The sequence below is a fragment of the Phytophthora infestans genome, genomic scaffold (genome assembly GCF_000142945.1).
Source record: "Phytophthora infestans T30-4 supercont1.6 genomic scaffold, whole genome shotgun sequence".
NCBI classification, from domain to species: Eukaryota; Oomycota; class Peronosporomycetes; order Peronosporales; family Peronosporaceae; genus Phytophthora; species Phytophthora infestans.
In genome coordinates this window covers 553,596-560,956 of record NW_003303753.1, presented here as the reverse complement: position 1 = coordinate 560,956, position 7,361 = coordinate 553,596, and positions in this window count along the sequence as shown.

Sequence of the window (7,361 nt, the reverse complement as noted above, 5' to 3'; positions counted from 1 at the left end):
CTGTTCTGGGTCCTTCACCTCTTGCTGCAGATCGCGCAGCACTTCCCGTCGCTGATGAAGCCACGGATCCTCCAGTTTCGCCTCCTGATAATTCTTTAACACTCACCGAGGATTCGTTGCGCGCCATGCTGGTTGAGAGTACGAAGGTGTCGGTCGATCAAATGATGACGTCAATTATTCCGTACATGACTGCGATGGCTCGCCATCAAGTGCAGCTCAACGTTGCGCCTCCTCTTCACGGCAATGCTCGTACTCACCGTCGTCTTGAGACCGCGATGGGCTTCGACGATGTTTTGCTGCCGTACAGCCTCGTCCGGATACGGTAACGAACCTGCCTGACCGAACCGCCAGTCGGGAGCGTCAGTTATGGTCCGCCCAGACAGAGGCCGGCGCTGCCGTGCGTTCGGTGGCTTCCGGCATCTTGGTTCGGTTTAACGCGGAGGCGTTCTTGAAGGCTGTCAACCTTAACGTCGAAGCTCTCCGTATGGACATCAAGATTCTCCGCGAGTCCAATGACAAGAGCGGCGCCATGCTCTCGAGTGTACCGTCTTCCTTGGAACAGCACTCAGAAGAGCTAAAACGCCTGCACTACAAAATCCAAGCGCGGGACGCGTTTATTGCTACTTTGAACAAGAAGTTGACAAGCGAACGCGAGGTGTACAAGTCTTCAATTGGCCCAAACACTGAGCAAACTCGCCAACTTCATCTTCTCTTGCTCAAGCTCCCCAAAGGCAAGTACATCGACAATGACACGCTCAAGGTCCTCGAGAACCAGCAGTCTCGAAACACTCACCTTCTCCAAGTCAACCGTACTGCGTTTTGGTAAAATTGTAGTTTTTTTATCAAAATGAACGTGGTAAATGGGGTAAAATGGATCGTAGTATTATATACTAGTATAGTAGCTACACAACGTCATCTTGTATGAGTATTTGGAAGTGTACAAAGATAATGTTAATTCGTTTGACTTGACCTTATTTCAGCGTTAATTCCTTTCCGCGACAGCAACACATTTGATGAAGTCTGCACTTAGAAAACCAGAAACACGATCTTGCCGAAGGAAGCTGAATGCCCGGTTCTATTGCCTGTATTATGTCTTGTTTTGTAAAGTCATCCAAATGGGGCATTCTGCTTCTTTTGACAGCGAACGGGTTAGCGTGGTTGACACGTCCGTCATAGCTTGTACCATATTTGCAAGTTGCCCTTTTATCTCAGCCATTTCCGCTCCGATGTTGCTGATGAGATTTTTAGGTCTCATCAGCAACATCGGAGCAGATTTTTGGTCTGCGGTAACTTCAACTCGAAGTGCCGGTTGTGCAGCAGTAAATTCACGCCTCAAATCTGTAATTTCAGTCTCCAGTTGGGTGAGCCGTTGTTGTGGCTCAGGTTGACCACAGTTTGTGCCGCCAGAAGCGCTATCCTCACGATTCCGCTCTCCAACTCCAAGAGACGACATGCAGGGGCTGTGTTACTGCACAAAACGCGTCGAGCCGTATGAATGGCATCGTCACTAACCCTTTTGCTACCAAAACCAACGAAAGCTGCAAGTTTTACAAAAGTAGGCGGCAAATCCTTCATAAAATAAGCAAATCTTGCTGGTTTTATAAAACACGTCATGTGGTATTTCTCTGGCTCGAAGGAACTGGCCTTTTTAATTATGGTCAATGGCGCTACGAATAAGTTTCACTTTTGCTCAAAATGGCTCAACATATTTATCGTATTTTCTTCAATCAGCAGCCAAGCGCAAAACGACGTTCAACACGCAGGAAGTGTTTTTTTGTTATGGCTAGTGAGCCGTTGTAATTCCCATTCAAAGAGATGGACGCCAGTGCGGCATATGTCAACAAAACCAGCAGATTGTGTTGATTTTACAAAAATGTTAGCTTTTTGTATGGAGTGCAAATTACGTGACCTACTATAGGAAGCAAAAGGGTTAAGCTCTAATATGTCGCAGTTTTAGGCTGTGTTCACTCGTAGAGAGCTCAGTCTAAGCTGTGAATTGGTAGCACTTAAGAGGAAGCAGGCGTTGAGGCTTATATGATGACGGAGTTGATGTACTTGTTGAATATGCCGTATTCGCTGTGCTTGTTACACTGGCTGTACTTGTTAGACTTGCTAATGTAGTGTGTGACCTTTAGCTCACGTGCTCTGAGGTCGCAGAGAGCCGACACCCACTGCTTGGCCAAAGCAGTACGAAGGTAAAACAATCTTTTCACCTTTGGTTATTTTAAAGACTGAGGGCCCTACGTCGTCGTGCTAGTAAGCACTCCAACGGTAAGCGCCTATTGGTACCTTTAGTAAAACTAAGTCATAATAAAATGCACGCATGGCATTGGCCATGCTCGCTTCCTCAGTTACACGATCCGTCAACGCTCATCTTGGGCTTCACGGGCAATTCCTGTCGTAAGGCATGCTGCTCCTATCGTCTTGCATCGTCGTGGGCTCCCCGAGTTCATTTTGATCATTGAACCCGTGCCATGTCCTCCTCCAAGAGTAGACCCCTGTACCCTTGTTCAGTTAGCACTTCTAGAACCGCTACACAATATAATATATTGTGTAGCGTTTCTAGAGGTGCTATTTGAAGTGCAGGAGATTCTGGGTGATGCTAAACTAAATATTATTTAGTTTAGCTTCGTGCTCGATTTCATGGGCCGTTTCTGAAACTTTGCTCGAGTCATTGCAAATGATAGAAAAGGCCTGTCCAGCTTGCACTAGATACCTGCTTGTACTGCCTGTTAAAACTTGTAATTAACTGAAAAATTATCACTTCTCATACCAAATTCAATGAAAGCTACTTTGAAGTAAACAATATTCAAACTGTAACACATTGAAGTTTGTTATTTTTGTGCTGATTCAGATATAGGCATTAGACACTCCAGCCTGTGCCAGTTATGGTTAAAGCATTTGGATATAACGATGCGTCGCAAGACGCTTTGCTGTAGTTGTTGTTGACGGCGGTTTTTGTTTTACTTTAACGATGATTCCAGGATGGTTAAACGTCAATTAGGCTCTAAGTTTATTAACGTTTCTTTATGGGGTCTACTTCGAATAACCATCATTTACACCTTTCATGTTGTGTTGTTGTCTTACCGCTCCATGTAAAACCTTATCCTACGCCCTTGTCGGAAACACGTCCGCCTATTAAGTAACGTTAGTAGCAAATTTTGATATCTTAAAAAACGCTTAGAAAACAATACTCAAGTTCAATTCGCTTACTGTAATAATTGTCATCAGCACATACATGTATTGTAACGGGGTTACATGGTGTGGAGCACACAGGGGTACGAAGTACCCGGAGAGTTAACAAACTCTCAGTACATAAGTTGGAGAGTTAACAAGGTCTCTCAGTACGTTGGCTGAAAGCCACACGTTATACATTTGATTAGGTTTAACTATGCTAGATAGTTAAAGAGATACATTTACCCCTAGGCGGCTTGGCCGCAATAATAGTAAATAAAACACTTCTGGTTTTGAAGCATAAAAGTTAAGGTGTTAACTTTGAGCCCTGATCTTGGGCTGTAAGTGTCCTTTGGATAAGGAACTTAGTATTAGTGACTCTTTGAGTCGAACGTCTTCCTCTGACGCTAAAGCTACGGCAGCCCCGCTGCACTTGGTAGCACTTGTAGTCAATCCCGCTCCTGAGTCGGTTGACTATATCCTCTGCGAGGATGGAACACCCCGTGTTCGCGAATTTGCCCCCGGCGCAGCAGGACGCGCTTTCTAAGCTTATGTCCTTGCTTGGCCCGGAGGGCGGGGCTCATCTTGCATCGCAAGGTCCAGAGGCGGTCACTGCCAGGCTGGAATCGTTCTCCCGCTACGAGAACGCGCTCTTGGAGCATGTCCAAGAGAAGATGAGCGCCGCAACGGCGGCGGCGTCGATGACGCGTGAAGAGTCTATGAGACTGAAACCGCTCATGGTGAGCGTAAAAACCTTCGAGGGGAAGGATGGAGAGAATCTTCTTCTCTGGACCCGTGAGGTCGAGATGGCCATGGGATCGGCCCTGCTCCAGTCTGAGCATCAGCGCGTGGCGCTGGCTATCTCCAGGCTTTGGAGGTCGCGCTCGCGAATGGGCACTAACGTGCGGCACGTCTGTTGACGCTGCATTTCCCACTTGGGATCAGCTGAAGCAACAGCTTTCGCGCGTGTTCGCGCCGCCTAATCAGGCGTACCGTATCCGGTCAAAGTTCCTTGCTACCCGCCAGGGTAAGAAGGATTTATTGGACTATGTCCAAGAGTTGAGAACTCTTATCGCCGGAATGGCGGCGGACCCTCTTCCGGAACTGGTCAGCGTGACCGTGTTCATGGAGGGACTTCGTGTGAGCGCAGCTCGAACGGAAGTGTTCCGTGTACACCCTAACTCTTTTGAAGAGGCGGTGGATGTGGCATTGAATGCCGAGCACAACTTCAGGTCGGCGCGACCTGGTTGGAGCGCTGGTAGCGCAAGCTCTTCGAGCGGTCCAGAGCCGATGGACCTCAGCTATGCTGAAGATGAAGAAGCGGAGCTTCTTGCTGCGGAGCAGCGCGCCGGCATCCGCCGATGCTTTGTGTGCAATAGCACTAAGCACTTGAGGGCCTATTGCCCTCTGCGCAAGAAGCGCGAGGCTCCGGCGAGCCAACCCTCCGGGTCATCGCCGGGAAACGGCAACTCCCAGTAGGCGCGGGGCGGCCTACTGGGGAAGAACTGAGTTCTGTTGTGCCTCGAAGAGGTAGAGGACAACGGGGCTCAGCCCCGAAGAGAGCTGAGCTCTCTTACGAGAAGAGTGTGTGCAAGCCGGGCTTGCTGGTCGTTCAAGCGAACGTGAAGGGCTTTGCAAAGCCATGGAGAGTCTTGATTGACTCGGGAGCCTCGGGCAACTACGCCCGTCGCTCCACCCTGGAAGGGAGTCAGCTGTATGCTGAGGCACTGGAAGTGCCAACGAGAGATACGATCTCTGTCCGTCTCGCGACGGGGACACTGGTAACTGTGTCGAAGGTCTCTGTCGACCTTGGAGTGAAGTTTGAGAACTTCGATAGCGTGGAACGCTGTTTGGTCTTAGACCTGGATGCGAGGTATGACCTCATCCTTGGCATGGCATGGCTGGAACGTCATGAGCCATGGATCGACTGGAAGTCGAAAACGCTGGGTGCGTCGCACCCTGCTCCTAGTGGAGCTTTGGTGAGTCATGAACCCACCTCTGCTAGGAAGCAGAAGCGCTTTTGGCGCGAGCACGAGGCCGAGGCGGCCGTAGTGCTGGACATTGGTATGTCCGAAATTGTTAGCAACGAGGTTGCTGTTTGCCCTGAGGGCGTACGTGGTGCGGCACGTTATCCGCGGAGCGGTGCAGGTCAGGACAATGACCAACTGCTGGGTCCTGGTGAGGACGAGCGCGGAGTGGCGCGTAATCCACTGAGTGGTATGAATCTGGTCGATGACCTACCGCTGCGTGACCCGAGGGTCGCGGTCGACTGCGAGTCGAGGCATCATGGGCGTGGCCCAGGAGATGCAGGTGAAGGGACACCTAGTTCACTGTGTGAAGGTCAAGAACCTCTTGGCTTTCAGCCGAGTGTCTTGCGAGACACTGTATCCTCTTCGAGGAGTGATGGTGCTGCTGCACCCGGTGGTGGTGACGGAGATGTCGCCACACCGCCCTCATCCGGCCGGGCTCGGTCGCGGAGGGAGAGGAGAAGAAGACGCAGGGCGTCTGTGACGTCTTCGACGTCGGACGATGTGTCCAACGTGACGAGCGGTGATGCTCCACGTGATTGCTGTGAACAGCTGTATAAACTCGTGAACGGAGTGACGGGGGAGGTAGAAGGCGATATCAGCCTTGATACTCTGCCCGCTGCAGATGCTCTGCTAGAGCTGGACGAGATGTCCATTGCCGAGCACGGAAAGTCAGACGTAGATAACCACATTGACCACTTGCGAGTGGTGCTCGAGTGCATGCGCACTAATAAGTTGTATGCCAACTTGGACAAGTGCGTCTTTGGCGCGGAGGAGATACCTTTCCTCGGGTGCTTCATTGGGAAGCGTGGCTTACGGGCAGATCCTGCCAAAGTCAAGGCCATCGTGGACTGGCCGGTTCCCAAGAACCAAAAAGACTTACGCAAGTGGCTAGGCTTAGCCAATTACTTGCACAAGTACAGTGCGAACTACGCGGAGATGGCTCGGCCATTATCAGATCTCCTTAAGAAGGACGCACCATGGTGCTGGAACGTCGAGCACGACGGAGCCTTTGAGGCTGTGAAGGAGAGCCTTCTCCAGGCTCCGATCCTTGCGCTACCGGACCCGGATAGTCCGTTTAGCGTCGTCTGTGACGCCTCCGATTTTGCAATCGGTTGTGCTTTACTACAAGCAGACGCCGAAGGGCGTGAGCGCGTGATCGCGTTTGAGTCTCGCCAGCTCAAAGCTGCAGAGAAGAACTATCCAGTTCATGACAAAGAGCTACTTGCAATGAAGTATGCTCTAGTCAAATTCAGGGTACACCTGCTAGGCTCTAAGCCTTTTGTGATCTTTACTGATCATGCGTCGCTACGCACTGCGACACAGTCGCCTCATCTCTCTCAGAGAATGGCAAGATGGCTTTCCTTCTTTGCCGAGTATAACTTCGAGGTGAAGTACAAGCCGGGGCGGCTTAATGTAGTGGCCGATGCGCTCTCGCGCAGGCCGGACTACGAGTTAGCCCATGTCACGACAGTGACGTCGTCAGTGCCTGACTTGATACGCGGAGCGTATGCACAAGACGACATGTGCGTAGCGCTGCTACGGGCTCTTGGGAGCGAAGAGTTTCTAGACTCTGACAAAGAATTGTCTGGGCGCTTACGCGCGAGGCTGCATCGATACTCGCTCGATGGCGGCCTGCTGTACTACAGCACCGACGCTGAGGATAACCCTCGTGTAGTCGTTCCTCATGATGAGGATCTCAAGTATCGAATCCTCTATGAGGTTCATGATACGCCCGTGGGCGGGCACTTAGGTCGGGAGAAGACCTACGGCTCGGTGAGCACGATGTACTGGTGGCCCAAAATGTATAAGTGGGTCGGCACCTATGTACGCACGTGTGAGACGTGTCAACGGACGAAGTCCGCGCCGAGCACGGCAGCGCCATTGGCGAGTTTGCCTGTCCCCAAGGGATGTTGGCAGTCCATGAGTATGGACTTTGTGTTTGGCCTTCCCAAGGACAAGGCAGGAAACACGGGTATTGTGGTCTTTGTAGACCGATTGAGCAAGATGGCTCATTTAGCGGCGGTGCCGGACACCATAGATGGTGAAGGTACAGCTTTGCTGTTTTTAGACCGAGTCTTTCGCCAACATGGCTTGCCTGAGGCAATTGTCTCGGATCGAGACCCGCGCTTCACCGCGAAGCTCTGGACGTCCCTCTTC